Genomic DNA, 17,121 nt, shown 5'->3' with positions numbered 1-17,121 from the left:
GTCCCTAAAGAAGGCGAACGTGGTACGACCCTTACTTGAAGAGTTCCATCGGGTCTGCCACATATTTATCGCTTCGTTTTTTATTCCTACGATCGCGGTTTTTCTTTCGGTTCCGGCGGGGATCTCAATATTACCGATCTTGGCGTCTTTTCCCGATCTAACGTTATAACGCGCGGCACCTTCGCGAAGAACTATGTCTACAGGAGTCGCTCCTCCGACGACGCAAAGCGACTCCCACGAGGCCGTGCGGTATGCGCCAGTCATTGAAATTAGGACTCGACGCTGCAAGGCTCTCAGAATTCTAATATCTCTCTCCGTACACAGGTCGGCCCACCCCGCAGCGGCATAAGCCACTGTCGGTGCGAACACGCCCCGGTAGATTGTGGAGAGTGTCCTAAAACGCAGGCCCCAATGGGCTCTCGCTACTCTACCTAACTTCTCGAACAGCGGACCGACTTTGCTGTTTAAATATTCGCAGTGCGATATCTGACCTTTAAATTTCTATCCAAATAGACGCCAAGATACCTAACCGTTCGCTTAAATCCTATTTTCGATTCACCGATTTTAATAATTGGCGGTCTGTTATCGAAGTCGACGGTTTTCTTGCTTGTTTTTCGCTTCCTATCCGGTCGTGCTCCTCCCCGTCTACCTATCGGGTTTCTCGCGATCGCGTCGGATTTCAGAATGATGGCTTCAGTTTTACGCTCGGAAATCTGAAGTTTCGCGGACCTACACCATTCTATTATTATGTTGACTACACGTTGGCCTTCTGTTTCCAGTTCTCTTCGCGAGTTTCCGTTTATGACGACCACGAGGTCGTCCGCGTACGCGGCGAATCTTTCTGGAATCACGTCTTCCAGTAATCTCAATAGGCCATCAAACATGAGGTTCCAGCAGGCCGGGCCCAGAACGGAACCCTGAGGGCACCCCCTCTCGGCCCGCTTGGACACCTCCGCGGAGCTAAGAGAGATTTTTACATTTCGATCGCTGAAGTAACTCCGGAGAACTTCGAAAATATTACGCGGACAATCTCGTTTCTTAATGCTATCTAACACAAGGGGCCACCAGACATTGTCAAAAGCCCCGGAAATGTCGAAGAGAAGCGCAATGGCGTACCTCCTTTCGGAGGCAGAGACCATCCGTCGCAACTCCATGACAGCCTCCTCCGTCGACCTTCCGGGCATGAACCCGAATTGTCGATCGGAGACCTTCCCCGGTGCCAGTGACGTGTCTAGCAGACGAGCTTTTATAAGCTTCTCGAAAAGTTTTCCTACTACGGAGAGGAGACAAATGGGTCTGTAGGATTTCGGGTCTCTCTCGTCCTTGTCTTCGCCTTTCAGCAGGATTCGGAGTGAACCCTCCTTCCAGACAGAAGGAAAGACGCCCCACTGGAGACACCCGTTGAAAAGCCTAACTAACTGACCGGGGATTATTTTACAGGCCGCCTTGAGTACGGCGACCTCGACTAGATCTAAACCCGGAGCTTTATTGTTCTTAAAAGTCTTCACCGCGCGAGCCATTTCCGCCTCCGTGAAGAAAGAGGCGTCGGCTGTATCGGGAGCGACCCTGCATTCGTTTCTAATTTCACGCTGTTCGAGCGTGTCTTCTATCTCCCGGTCATCTGGGATGTGCACATCCAGGAGGTAACTAGCGGTCTCCCCTAGTGACTTTGTGGAATATTCGCCACACCGGACTGTGCTTAGCACCCCCTCAACCTGGAGTTTGCTCGCCTGTTGCTTGTAAACGAAGCCCCAGGGCTCCCGGTTGCCGTGCGATGTGACGAACTTCCGCCAGCTTGCGAGTTTCGCCCGCCTCACCCCCCTACAGTACTGCCTTTGTGAAGAACGATACTCCAGCAGCACCCGGAGGTAAGTAGGGTCCTCTCGCCCTCCCTGAAGGGCACGACGCAATCTATATACCTGTTTCTTCATTATAGTTAATTTTTTAGTCCACCACGGGTTGGACTTCCTAAATTTGCGCTTCCTAGGCATTGACGCGACACAGGTCTCCGTGAGCACCACTGTGAGCGTTTCTGCCATTTTCTCTACTTCTATTGTGGAGCACAGATCGATAGCCTCCAGTTGCGATCTTGAAAGATCTGTCAGGGTGACAGAGAACCGTTCCCAGTCGGCCCGACTTGTGTCGAACCTCGTGTTCCCAGCGCCCCGATCGGCACCTGACTCTTTCGGCAATCTCAATCTTATGTCCACGGCCCTGTGGTCACTGGTGGTCCAGTCACACCTTACCTTCCAGTCACAGATGAACTTGTTCATGGAGGGCGACGTCAGGGTTACGTCGATGAATGACGAACCCCTTGTCGTCCAAAAGGTGGGCGGCTGTCCAGCATCGTTGACCACTGACAAGCCAAATGCCCTGATGAGGTCCTCGAATCTGGCACCTCTATCGTCTGTCTCTTGGGGACCCCAGAGTGACGATCGAGCATTGGCGTCTACACCTATAATAAGTCTCTCCCCCCTCAGTGAACGAAGCACCGTTTCGAGGTGGCTGAGGTGCTTCTCAATCTCGTCGCTGTACTGGAAGTAGCACGAGACAACGTAGAAAGAGAAGCTGGGGGCCCGCACTTCCACGCAGACACAATGCGTAGTGCTAAGCTGCGAGACGAAAACCGTATCTAAATTGGGATTGCAGATTACCACTGCTGCCCACGGACGTTGTGAGCGCACTGCGGCAACCCTCATCCCTATGCCTAATCCTACGACTTTGTAACCCGAACCTTGTTTCCCGACGTGTGGTTCCTGCAGTGCTAAGACGTCAAGTCGCTTTTCGACTACGAGTTGACGTACCTCACCCGTTACTACAGCCGAACGTCGCATGTTCAGCTGCAGCATCCTAACACCCGTGGACGCACTACCTAAGCTAGAGCTTATCCTACCTAATTCCTGTGGCGCCGGGCCACTCGCTATGTGGGGTGGGGTTGGGTCCGCGAATCTAACCGTCTTTCGCACCGTTGTCGCAATGTTCGCGGATCTAAGCGCGGGTCTAATTGCGGGCCTAATCGCGGACTTTTCTATCTCGCGCGCTATTTGTTTTACGCCGGTCTCCGATTCTCGCGCTGAATTGACCGACGTCGACCTAATCGTAGTAATTAGACATCGCTCTAATACGACGTACGCGGCTCTAATCCCGGTTGTTTCGCGATTCACGAACGCGGTTCTAGCGGCAGGAAGGCCGCAATCTCGGGGCTGTGCGCCATCGCGTATTGTGTCACGGGCCCGCCCGCGCACAGCTCGGTGAGGCGCTCTCGAGGAGGCGGAGGCCGCCACCGAGCACGCGGTCGAGCAGACCCGCGACTCAACGACGGAGACACCCCGCGCTTCCCTACTCGCGGCCGCGCCAGACCGGAAGCGGTCGGCCAGGCGGGCACTCCTCCTCACCACGTCGAAAATTTTATTGTTACACGCCATTCTGTTCCCACGAGTACGGTGGAAGGGGTGGTCGAGCGACGTAGAGCCACCTTTACGCCGCCAAGCCTAGATACTCCGGGAGGACGGCAGGTATCCCGGAGCGGACCGTTCGCGACCGTGACATTTATCGTCTACGCGATCATGCAGACCCTAAGCACGGTTCCTAACACCTTAGTCTTCAGACGTTTCGCGGGCCCGACCTCGACGAAAGCGACCACGACGACAACGACGACCTAACGACCGCCCTAGCCGACGAAGCCACAGACGGCAACATCCGAAACCCGATTGTACCTGAAAGTAAAATTCCTGAAAATGAAGAGAGAATTAGTACACGCTCACAGACACACACACACACTCACACGTGGGAGTCACTGGGATCAGGGTGGTCCCCGCCTCTGGCCCGGCGGGTGACTGAGTCACCCATCCAGTCCTTCGGGCGAGGGTCCCGACCGGCTCCCACTTTTCCCCACTGAGGGACGCTTCACGGCAGGAGCACCCACCGCTCCGCACCCTCATCCCGCGGGAGTACCCGCAAAAAATTGGGAGGGAAAAAAAAAAAAAAAAAAAAAAAAAAAAAAAAAAAAAAAAAAGCGGGGGACGGCCGTAGACCGTCTGAACAACGCACGCAGTGCGCTTGCCACATAAGAGCCATTCGTTCAGCAAGCTGACACCGACTCGTGGCAATGCTGTTTGGGCACGTTGGCTTCACCTTTCGGTTACTAGGCCCCCTCACCACGACAAGGTGTGCCCACGAGGGGGGGGGCCTCATGGACAGTTAATGTGTGAGCCGTTCCCACGAGTGGGAAAGGCCCGTGCTACCTCGCCCTTTCAGGCATACGCCACATTTTTACATCCACTGTCTATCGGAACCGCCCCGAGACGGGCGATGGAAAAATCCAGTAGCGCCTGCTGGTTCGTGTGTGCAGGATGGACAGTTTGGCCACGACGAATAAGCCCATCCTTCCTTCCTTAGGGTGACATAAACTCCGCCGGCTGGCATTCGCCACTATCCGACTCCTTCACCTCTTTATCTTATCCGTCGTGCCCACGGGGACCACGGGGAGGCCTGTCCATTTGCATCCCGACCTGGATGAACGCTTCTGACCCTGTCGGGCGAAGGGAATGGTGGGATAGGTGGGCGTATCAAGGTAATTGGAGTCCTACCTAATTTTATCTAACGCGACGCGAACGCTGCTCGAGAGCGTGGTTGTCCCGAGAAGATTACGGGATCACACCCCCATACCCGAAGGCTCCGACCTCTTCGGTTGAACAACGCGCCTACCTAATATATGATCTACGCTTCGTATCCCTTTAGCCAGAGGGATTCTCGACAAAAATCGGTGAACACGGAAATGGCCTCTGGGTTTGACACGAAGAAGCGTGCCACATCCGGCCACTGCCATTCACCTTCCGGTACGACGCTTCGCATTATCTCTCTCTGCGCGTCAAAGAGGGGACATTCCAGCAAGAAGTGCTGGACTGAATCGATTCCACCTCCGCAAATGCACACGTCACTTTCCGCGAGACCTAACGACGCGAGTCTCTCCCTAAAGTCTCCGTGTCCAGTGAGAACCTGTGTGCTCCAATGATTTATCTCTAACGAACGCGCGGCTAGTCTATCTCGCACGTCCCTAAAAAAGGCGAACGTGGTACGACCCTTACTTGAAGAGTTCCATCGGGTCTGCCACATATTTATCGCCTCATTTTTAATTTCACCACGGGTTGGACTTCCTAAATTTGCGCTTTCTGGGCATTGATGCATCACAGGTCTCCGTGAGCACCACTGTGAGCGTTTCTGCCATTTTCTCTACTTCTATTGCGGAGCACAGATCGATAGCCTCCAGTTGCGATCTTGAAAGATCTGTCAGGGTGACAGAGAACCGTTCCCAGTCGGCCCGACTTGTGTCGAACCTCGTGTTCCCAGCGCCCTGATCGGCACCTGACTCTTTCGGCAATCTCAATCTTATGTCCACAGCCCTGTGGTCACTGGTGGTCCAGTCACACCTTACCTTCCAGTCACAGATGAACTTGTTCATGGAGGGCGACGTTAGGGTTACGTCGATGAATGACGAACCCCTTGTCGTCCAAAAGGTGGGCGGCTGTCCAGCATCGTTGACCACTGACAAGCCAAATGCCCTGATGAGGTCCTCGAATCTGGCACCTCTATCGTCTGTCTCTTGGGGACCCCAGAGTGACGATCGAGCATTGGCGTCTACACCTATAATAAGTCTCTCCCCCCTCAGTGAACGAAGCACCGTTTCGAGGTGGCTGAGGTGCTTCTCAATCTCGTCGCTGTACTGGAAGTAGCACGAGACAACGTAAAAGGAGAAGCTGGGGGCCCGCACTTCCACGCAGACACAATGCGTAGTGCTAAGCTGCGAGACGAAAACCGTATCTAAATTGGGATTGCAGATTACCACTGCTGCCCACGGACGTTGTGAGCGCACTGCGGCAACCCTCATCCCTATGCCTAGTCCTACGACTTTGTAAACCGAACCTTGTTTCCCGACGTGTGGTTCCTGCAATACTAAAACGTCAAGTCGCTTTTCGACTACGAGTTGACGTACTTCACCCGTTACTACAGCCGAACGACGCATGTTCAGCTGCAGCATCCTAACACCCGTGGACGCACTACCTAAGCTAGAGCTTATCCTACCTAATTCCTGTGGCACCGGGCCACTCGCTGTGTGGGGTGGGGTTGGGTCCGCGAATCTAACCGTCTTACGCACCGTTGTCGCAATGTTCACGGATCTAAGCGCGGATCTAATCGCGGGCTTCTCTATTTCGCGCGCTATTTGTTTGGCGCCTGTTCCCGATTCTCGCGCTAAATTATATGACGCCGACCTAATCGAAGTAATCAAGCAACGTTCTAGAACGACGCACGCGGTTCTAGTAACGGTTGTATCGCGATCTACTAACGCGGTTCTAGCGGCAGGAAGGCCGCAATCTCGGGGCTGTGCGCCATCGCGTATTGTGTCACGGGCCCGCCCGCGCACAGCTCGGTGAGGCGCTCTCGAGGAGGCGGAGGCCGCCACCGAGCACGCGGTCGAGCAGACCCGCGACTCAACGACGGAGACACCCCGCGCTTCCCTACTCGCGGCCGCGCCAGACCGGAAGCGGTCGGCCAGGCGGGCACTCCTCCTCACCACGTCGAAAATTTTATTTGTGTACGCCATAACTGTTCTTACGAGTACGGTGGAAGGGGTGGTCGAGCGACGTAGAGCCACCTTTACGCCGCCAAGCCTAGATACTCCGGGAGGACGGCAGGAGCGGACCGTTCGCGACCGCGACATTTTTCGTCTACGCGATCATGCAGACCCTAAGCACGGTACCTAACACCTTAGTCTTTAGACGTTAACCCGATACCTGAAAATAAGATTCCTGAAAATAAAGAAGGAATTATTAAACACACTCACGCACTCACACACACACACTCACACGTGGGAGTCACTGAGATCGGGGTGGTCCCCGCCTCTGGCCCGGCGGGTGACTGAGTCACCCATCCAGTCCTTCGGGCGAGGGTCCCGACCGGCTCCCACTTTTCCCCACTGAGGGACGCTTCACGGCAGAAGCACCCACCGCTCCGCACCCTCATCCCGCGGGAGCACCCGCATAAAATTGGGAGGGAAAAAAAAAAAAAAAAAAAAAAACGGGGGACGGCCGTAGACCGTCTGAACAACGCACGCAGTGCGCTTGCCACATAAGAGCCATTCGTTCAGCAAGCTGACACCGACTCGTGGCAATGCTGTTTGGGCACGTTGGCTTCACCTTTCGGTTACTAGGCCCCCTCACCACGTCAAGGTGTGCCCACGAGGGGGGGGCCTCATGGACAGTTAATGTGTGAGCCGTTCCCACGAGTGGGAAAGGCCCGTGCTACCTCGCCCTTTCAGGCATACGCCACATTTTTACATCCACTGTCTATCGGAATCGCCCCGAGACGGGCGATGGAAAAATCCAGTAGCGCCTGCTGGTTCGTGTGAGCAGGATGGACAGTTTGGCCACGACAAATAAGCCCATCCTTCCTTCCTTAGGGTGACATAAACTCCGCCGGCTGGCATTCGCCACTATCCGACTCCTTCACCCCGCTATCTTATCCGTCGTGCCCACGGGGACCACGGGGAGGCCTGTCCATTTGCATCCCGACCTGGATGAACGCTTCTGACCCTGTCGGGCGAAGGGAATGGTGGGATAGGTGGGCGTAATAAGGTAAGTGGAGTCCTACCTAATTTTATCTAACGCGACGCGAACGCTGCTCGAGAGCGTGGTTGTCCCGAGAAGATTACGGGATCACACCCCCATACCCGAAGGCTCCGACCTCTTCGGTTGAACAACGGACCTACCTAATATATTATCTACGTTTCGTATCCCTTCAGCCAAAGGGATTCGCGGCAAAAATCGGTGAATACGGAAAGGGCCTCTGGGTTTGACACGAAGAAGCGTGCCATATCCGGCCACTGCCATTCACCTTCCGGTACGACGCTTCGCAGTATCTCTCTCTGCGCGTCAAAGAGGGGACATTCCAGCAAGAAGTGCTGGACTGAGTCGATTCCACCTCCGCAAATGCACACGTCACTTTCTACGAGACCTAACGACGCGAGTCTTTCTCTGAAATCCCCGTGTCCAGTGAGGACCTGTGTGCTCCAATGATTTATATCTAACGAACGCGCAGCTAGCCTATCTCGCACGTCCCTAAAGAAGGCGAACGTGGTACGACCCTTACTTGAAGAGTTCCATCGGGTCTGCCACATATTTATCGCTTCGTTTTTTATTCCTACGATCGCGGTTTTTCTTTCGGTTCCGGCGGGGATCTCAATATTACCGATCTTGGCGTCTTTTCCCGATCTAACGTTATAACGCGCGGCACCTTCGCGAAGAACTATGTCTACAGGAGTCGCTCCTCCGACGACGCAAAGCGACTCCCACGAGGCCGTGCGGTATGCGCCAGTCATTGAAATTAGGACTCGACGCTGCAAGGCTCTCAGAATTCTAATATCTCTCTCCGTACACAGGTCGGCCCACCCCGCAGCGGCATAAGCCACTGTCGGTGCGAACACGCCCCGGTAGATTGTGGAGAGTGTCCTAAAACGCAGGCCCCAATGGGCTCTCGCTACTCTACCTAACTTCTCGAACAGCGGACCGACTTTGCTGTTTAAATATTCGCAGTGCGATCTGACCTTTAAATTTCTATCCAAATAGACGCCAAGATACCTAACCGTTCGCTTAAATCCTATTTTCGATTCACCGATTTTAATAATTGGCGGTCTGTTATCGAAGTCGACGGTTTTCTTGCTTGTTTTTCGCTTCCTATCCGGTCGTGCTCCTCCCCGTCTACCTATCGGGTTTCTCGCGATCGCGTCGGATTTCAGAATGATGGCTTCAGTTTTACGCTCGGAAATCTGAAGTTTCGCGGACCTACACCATTCTATTATTATGTTGACTACACGTTGGCCTTCTGTTTCCAGTTCTCTTCGCGAGTTTCCGTTTATGACGACCACGAGGTCGTCCGCGTACGCGGCGAATCTTTCTGGAATCACGTCTTCCAGTAATCTCAATAGGCCATCAAACATGAGGTTCCAGCAGGCCGGGCCCAGAACGGAACCCTGAGGGCACCCCCTCTCGGCCCGCTTGGACACCTCCGCGGAGCTAAGAGAGATTTTTACATTTCGATCGCTGAAGTAACTCCGGAGAACTTCGAAAATATTACGCGGACAATCTCGTTTCTTAATGCTATCTAACACAAGGGGCCACCAGACATTGTCAAAAGCCCCGGAAATGTCGAAGAGAAGCGCAATGGCGTACCTCCTTTCGGAGGCAGAGACCATCCGTCGCAACTCCATGACAGCCTCCTCCGTCGACCTTCCGGGCATGAACCCGAATTGTCGATCGGAGACCTTCCCCGGTGCCAGTGACGTGTCTAGCAGACGAGCTTTTATAAGCTTCTCGAAAAGTTTTCCTACTACGGAGAGGAGACAAATGGGTCTGTAGGATTTCGGGTCTCTCTCGTCCTTGTCTTCGCCTTTCAGCAGGATTCGGAGTGAACCCTCCTTCCAGACAGAAGGAAAGACGCCCCACTGGAGACACCCGTTGAAAAGCCTAACTAACTGACCGGGGATTATTTTACAGGCCGCCTTGAGTACGGCGACCTCGACTAGATCTAAACCCGGAGCTTTATTGTTCTTAAAAGTCTTCACCGCGCGAGCCATTTCCGCCTCCGTGAAGAAAGAGGCGTCGGCTGTATCGGGAGCGACCCTGCATTCGTTTCTAATTTCACGCTGTTCGAGCGTGTCTTCTATCTCCCGGTCATCTGGGATGTGCACATCCAGGAGGTAACTAGCGGTCTCCCCTAGTGACTTTGTGGAATATTCGCCACACCGGACTGTGCTTAGCACCCCCTCAACCTGGAGTTTGCTCGCCTGTTGCTTGTAAACGAAGCCCCAGGGCTCCCGGTTGCCGTGCGATGTGACGAACTTCCGCCAGCTTGCGAGTTTCGCCCGCCTCACCCCCCTACAGTACTGCCTTTGTGAAGAACGATACTCCAGCAGCACCCGGAGGTAAGTAGGGTCCTCTCGCCCTCCCTGAAGGGCACGACGCAATCTATATACCTGTTTCTTCATTATAGTTAATTTTTTAGTCCACCACGGGTTGGACTTCCTAAATTTGCGCTTCCTAGGCATTGACGCGACACAGGTCTCCGTGAGCACCACTGTGAGCGTTTCTGCCATTTTCTCTACTTCTATTGTGGAGCACAGATCGATAGCCTCCAGTTGCGATCTTGAAAGATCTGTCAGGGTGACAGAGAACCGTTCCCAGTCGGCCCGACTTGTGTCGAACCTCGTGTTCCCAGCGCCCCGATCGGCACCTGACTCTTTCGGCAATCTCAATCTTATGTCCACGGCCCTGTGGTCACTGGTGGTCCAGTCACACCTTACCTTCCAGTCACAGATGAACTTGTTCATGGAGGGCGACGTCAGGGTTACGTCGATGAATGACGAACCCCTTGTCGTCCAAAAGGTGGGCGGCTGTCCAGCATCGTTGACCACTGACAAGCCAAATGCCCTGATGAGGTCCTCGAATCTGGCACCTCTATCGTCTGTCTCTTGGGGACCCCAGAGTGACGATCGAGCATTGGCGTCTACACCTATAATAAGTCTCTCCCCCCTCAGTGAACGAAGCACCGTTTCGAGGTGGCTGAGGTGCTTCTCAATCTCGTCGCTGTACTGGAAGTAGCACGAGACAACGTAGAAAGAGAAGCTGGGGGCCCGCACTTCCACGCAGACACAATGCGTAGTGCTAAGCTGCGAGACGAAAACCGTATCTAAATTGGGATTGCAGATTACCACTGCTGCCCACGGACGTTGTGAGCGCACTGCGGCAACCCTCATCCCTATGCCTAATCCTACGACTTTGTAACCCGAACCTTGTTTCCCGACGTGTGGTTCCTGCAGTGCTAAGACGTCAAGTCGCTTTTCGACTACGAGTTGACGTACCTCACCCGTTACTACAGCCGAACGTCGCATGTTCAGCTGCAGCATCCTAACACCCGTGGACGCACTACCTAAGCTAGAGCTTATCCTACCTAATTCCTGTGGCGCCGGGCCACTCGCTATGTGGGGTGGGGTTGGGTCCGCGAATCTAACCGTCTTTGCACCGTTGTCGCAATGTTCGCGGATCTAAGCGCGGGTCTAATTGCGGGCCTAATCGCGGACTTTTCTATCTCGCGCGCTATTTGTTTTACGCCGGTCTCCGATTCTCGCGCTGAATTGACCGACGTCGACCTAATCGTAGTAATTAGACATCGCTCTAATACGACGTACGCGGCTCTAATCCCGGTTGTTTCGCGATTCACGAACGCGGTTCTAGCGGCAGGAAGGCCGCAATCTCGGGGCTGTGCGCCATCGCGTATTGTGTCACGGGCCCGCCCGCGCACAGCTCGGTGAGGCGCTCTCGAGGAGGCGGAGGCCGCCACCGAGCACGCGGTCGAGCAGACCCGCGACTCAACGACGGAGACACCCCGCGCTTCCCTACTCGCGGCCGCGCCAGACCGGAAGCGGTCGGCCAGGCGGGCACTCCTCCTCACCACGTCGAAAATTTTATTGTTACACGCCATTCTGTTCCCACGAGTACGGTGGAAGGGGTGGTCGAGCGACGTAGAGCCACCTTTACGCCGCCAAGCCTAGATACTCCGGGAGGACGGCAGGTATCCCGGAGCGGACCGTTCGCGACCGTGACATTTATCGTCTACGCGATCATGCAGACCCTAAGCACGGTTCCTAACACCTTAGTCTTCAGACGTTTCGCGGGCCCGACCTCGACGAAAGCGACCACGACGACAACGACGACCTAACGACCGCCCTAGCCGACGAAGCCACAGACGGCAACATCCGAAACCCGATTGTACCTGAAAGTAAAATTCCTGAAAATGAAGAGAGAATTAGTACACGCTCACAGACACACACACACACTCACACGTGGGAGTCACTGGGATCAGGGTGGTCCCCGCCTCTGGCCCGGCGGGTGACTGAGTCACCCATCCAGTCCTTCGGGCGAGGGTCCCGACCGGCTCCCACTTTTCCCCACTGAGGGACGCTTCACGGCAGGAGCACCCACCGCTCCGCACCCTCATCCCGCGGGAGTACCCGCAAAAAATTGGGAGGGAAAAAAAAAAAAAAAAAAAAAAAAAAAAAAAAAAGCGGGGGACGGCCGTAGACCGTCTGAACAACGCACGCAGTGCGCTTGCCACATAAGAGCCATTCGTTCAGCAAGCTGACACCGACTCGTGGCAATGCTGTTTGGGCACGTTGGCTTCACCTTTCGGTTACTAGGCCCCCTCACCACGACAAGGTGTGCCCACGAGGGGGGGGGCCTCATGGACAGTTAATGTGTGAGCCGTTCCCACGAGTGGGAAAGGCCCGTGCTACCTCGCCCTTTCAGGCATACGCCACATTTTTACATCCACTGTCTATCGGAACCGCCCCGAGACGGGCGATGGAAAAATCCAGTAGCGCCTGCTGGTTCGTGTGTGCAGGATGGACAGTTTGGCCACGACGAATAAGCCCATCCTTCCTTCCTTAGGGTGACATAAACTCCGCCGGCTGGCATTCGCCACTATCCGACTCCTTCACCTCTTTATCTTATCCGTCGTGCCCACGGGGACCACGGGGAGGCCTGTCCATTTGCATCCCGACCTGGATGAACGCTTCTGACCCTGTCGGGCGAAGGGAATGGTGGGATAGGTGGGCGTATCAAGGTAATTGGAGTCCTACCTAATTTTATCTAACGCGACGCGAACGCTGCTCGAGAGCGTGGTTGTCCCGAGAAGATTACGGGATCACACCCCCATACCCGAAGGCTCCGACCTCTTCGGTTGAACAACGCGCCTACCTAATATATGATCTACGCTTCGTATCCCTTTAGCCAGAGGGATTCTCGACAAAAATCGGTGAACACGGAAATGGCCTCTGGGTTTGACACGAAGAAGCGTGCCACATCCGGCCACTGCCATTCACCTTCCGGTACGACGCTTCGCATTATCTCTCTCTGCGCGTCAAAGAGGGGACATTCCAGCAAGAAGTGCTGGACTGAATCGATTCCACCTCCGCAAATGCACACGTCACTTTCCGCGAGACCTAACGACGCGAGTCTCTCCCTAAATCTCCGTGTCCAGTGAGAACCTGTGTGCTCCAATGATTTATCTCTAACGAACGCGCGGCTAGTCTATCTCGCACGTCCCTAAAGAAGGCGAACGTGGTACGACCCTTACTTGAAGAGTTCCATCGGGTCTGCCACATATTTATCGCCTCATTTTTAATTCCTACGATCGCGGTTTTTCTTTCGGTTCCGGCGGGGATCTCGATATTACCGATCTTGGCGTCTTTTTTCGACCTAACGTTATAACGCGCGGCACTTTCGCGAAGAACTATATCTACAGGAGTCGCTCCTCCGACGACGCAAAGCGACTCCCACGAGGCCGTGCGGTATGCGCCAGTCATTGAAATTAGGACTCGACGCTGCAAGGCTCTCAGAATTCTAATATCTCTCTCCGTACACAGGTCGGCCCACCCCGCAGCAGCATAAGCCACTGTCGGTGCGAACACGCCCCGGTAGATTGTGGAGAGTGTCCTAAAACGCAGGCCCCAATGGGCTCTCGCTACTCTACCTAACTTCTCGAACAGCGGACCGACTTTGCTGTTTAAATATTCGCAGTGCGATCTGACCTTTAAATTTCTATCTAAATAGACGCCAAGATACCTAACCGTTCGCTTAAATCCTATTTTCGTTTCACCGATTTTAATGGTTGGCGGTCTATTCTCGAAGTCGACGGTTTTCTTATTTGTTTTTCGCTTCCTATCCGGTCGTGCTCCTCCCCGTCTACCTATCGGGTTTCTCGCGATCGCGTCGGATTTCAGAATGATGGCTTCAGTTTTACGCTCGGAAATCTGAAGTTTCGCGGACCTACACCATTCTGTTATTATGTTAACTACACGTTGGCCTTCTGTCTCGAGTTCCCTTCGCGAGTTTCCGTTTATGACGACCACGAGGTCGTCCGCGTACGCGGCGAATCTATCTGGAATCACGTCTTCCAGTAATCTCAACAGGCCATCAAACATGAGGTTCCAGCAGGCCGGGCCCAGAACGGAACCCTGAGGGCATCCCCTCTCAGCCCGCTTGGACACCTCCGCGGAGCTAAGAGAAATTTTTACATTTCGATCGCTGAAGTAACTCCGGAGTACTTCGAAAATATTACGCGGACAATCTCGTTTCTTAAGGCTATCTAGCACAAGGGGCCACCAGACATTGTCAAAAGCCCCGGAAATGTCGAAGAGAAGCGCAATGGCGTACCTCTTTTCGGAGGCAGAGACCATCCGTCGCAACTCCACGACAGCTTCCTCCGTCGACCTTCCGGGCATGAACCCGAACTGTCGATCGGAGACCTTCCCCGGTGCCAGTGACGTGTCTAGCAGACGAGCTTTTATAAGCTTCTCGAAAAGTTTTCCTACTACGGAGAGGAGACAAATGGGTCTGTAGGATTTCGGGTCTCTCTCATCCTTGTCTTCGCCTTTCAGGAGGATTCGGAGTGAACCCTCCTTCCAGACAGAAGGAAAGACGCCCCACTGGAGACACCCGTTAAAAAGCCTAACTAGTTGACCGGGGATTATTTTACAGGCCGCCTTGAGTACGGCGACCTCGACTAGATCTAAACCCGGAGCTTTATTGTTTTTAAAAGTCTTTACCGCGCGAGCCATTTCCGCCTCCGTGAAGAAAGAGGCGTCGGCTGTATCTGGAGCGACCCTGCATTCGTTTCTAATTTCACGCTGTTCGAGCGTGTCTTCTATCTCCCGGTCATCTGGGATGTGCACATCCAGGAGGTAACTAGCGGTCTCCCCTAGTGACTTTGTGGAATATTCACCACACCGGAGTGTGCTTAGCACCCTCTCAACCTGGAGTTTGCTCGCCTGTTGCTTGTAAACGAAGCCCCAGGGCTCCCGGTTGCCGTGCGATGTGACGAACTTCCGCCAGCTAGCGAGTTTCGCCCGCTTCACCTCCCTACAGTACTGCCTTCGTGAAGAACGATACTCCAGCAGTACCCGGAGGTAAGTAGGGTCCTCTCGCCCTCCCTGAAGGGCACGGCGCAACCTATATACCTGTTTCTTAACTATCGTTAGTTTTTTAGTCCACCACGGGTTGGACTTCCTAAATTTGCGCTTTCTGGGCATTGACGCGGCACAGGTCTCTGTGAGCACCACTGTGAGCGTTTCTGCCATTTTCTCTACTTCTATTGTGGAGCACAGATCGATAGCCTCCAGTTGCGATCTTGAAAGATCTGTCAGGGTGACGGAGAACCGTTCCCAGTCGGCCCGACTTGTGTCGAACCTCGTGTTCCCAGCGCCCCGATCGGCACCTGACTCTTTCGGCAATCTCAATCTTATGTCCACGGCCCTGTGGTCACTGGTGGTCCAGTCACACCTTACCTTCCAGTCACAGATGAACTTGTTCATGGAGGGCGACGTCAGGGTTACGTCGATGAATGACGAACCCCTTGTCGTCCAAAAGGTGGGCGGCTGTCCAGCATCGTTGACCACTGACAAGCCAAATGCTCTGATGAGGTCCTCGAATCGGGCACCTCTATCGTCTGTCTCTTGGGGACCCCAGAGTGACGATCGAGCATTGGCGTCTACACCTATAATAAGTCTCTCCCCCCTCAGTGAACGAAGCACCGTTTCGAGGTGGCTGAGGTGCTTCTCAATCTCGTCGCTGTACTGGAAGTAGCACGAGACAACGTAGAAGGAGAAGCTGGGGGCCCGCACTTCCACGCAGACACAATGCGTAGTGCTAAGCTGCGAGACGAAAACCGTATCTAAATTGGGATTGCAGATTACCACTGCTGCCCACGGACGTTGTGAGCGCACTGCGGCAACCCTCATCCCTATGCCTAATCCTACGACTTTGTAACCCGAACCTTGTTTCCCGACGTGTGGTTCCTGCAATGCTAAGACGTCAAGTCGCTTTTCGACTACGAGTTGACGTACCTCGCCCGTTACTACAGCCGAACGTCGCATGTTCAGCTGCAGCATCCTAACACCCGTGGACGCACTACCTAAGCTAGAGCTTATCCTATCTAATTCCTGTGGCGCCGGGCCACTCGCTGTGTGGGGTACGGTTGGGTCCGCGAATCTAACCGTCTTTCGCACCGTTGTCGCAATGTTCGCGGATCTGAGCGCGGATCTAAGCGCGGATCTAATCGCGGGCTTCTCTATTTCGCGCGCTATTTGTTCGGCGCCTGTTCCCGATTCTCGCGCTAAGTTATATGACGCCGACCTAATCGAAGTAATAGCACAACGCTCTAACACGACGTACGCGGATCTAATCCCGGTTATTTCGCGATTCACGAACGCGGTTCTAGCGGCAGGAAGGCCGCAATCTCGGGGCTGTGCGCCATCGCGTATTGTGTCACGGGCCCGCCCGCGCACAGCTCGGTGAGGCGCTCTCGAGGAGGCGGAGGCCGCCACCGAGCACGCGGTCGAGCAGACCCGCGACTCAACGACGGAGACACCCCGCGCTTCCCTACTCGCGGCCGCGCCAGACCGGAAGCGGTCGGCCAGGCGGGCACTCCTCCTCACCACGTCGAAAGTTTTATTTAAAAGCGCCATTTCTGTTCCCACGAGTACGGTGGAAGGGGTGGTCGAGCGACGTAGAGCCACCTTTACGCCGCCAAGCCTAGATACTCCGGGAGGACGGCAGGTATCCCGGAGCGGACCGTTCGCGACCGCGACATTTAACGTCTACGCGATCATGCAGACCCTAAGCACGGTTCCTAACACCTTAGTCTTTAGACTTTATACGGGCCCGACCTCGACGAAAGCGACCGCGACGACAACGACGACCTAATGACCGCCTAAGCCGACGAAGCCACAGACGGCAACATCTAAACCCGATTGTACCTGAAAATAAAATTCCTGAAAATAAAGATAGGATTAGTAAACACACACACACACACACTTACACGTGGGAGTCACTGGGATCGGGGTGGTCCCCGCCTCTGGCCCGGCGGGTGACTGAGTCACCCATCCAGTCCTTCGGGCGAGGGTCCCGATCGGCTCCCACTTTTCCCCACTGAGGGACGCTTCACGGCAGGAGCACCCACCGCTCCGCACCCTCATCCCGCGGGAGCACCCGCATATAATTGGGAGGGAAAAAA

The sequence above is a fragment of the Anoplolepis gracilipes genome, chromosome 4 (assembly GCF_047496725.1).
Source record: "Anoplolepis gracilipes chromosome 4, ASM4749672v1, whole genome shotgun sequence".
Taxonomy (NCBI): Eukaryota; Metazoa; Arthropoda; class Insecta; order Hymenoptera; family Formicidae; genus Anoplolepis; species Anoplolepis gracilipes.
This window is presented reverse-complemented; position numbering follows the sequence as displayed.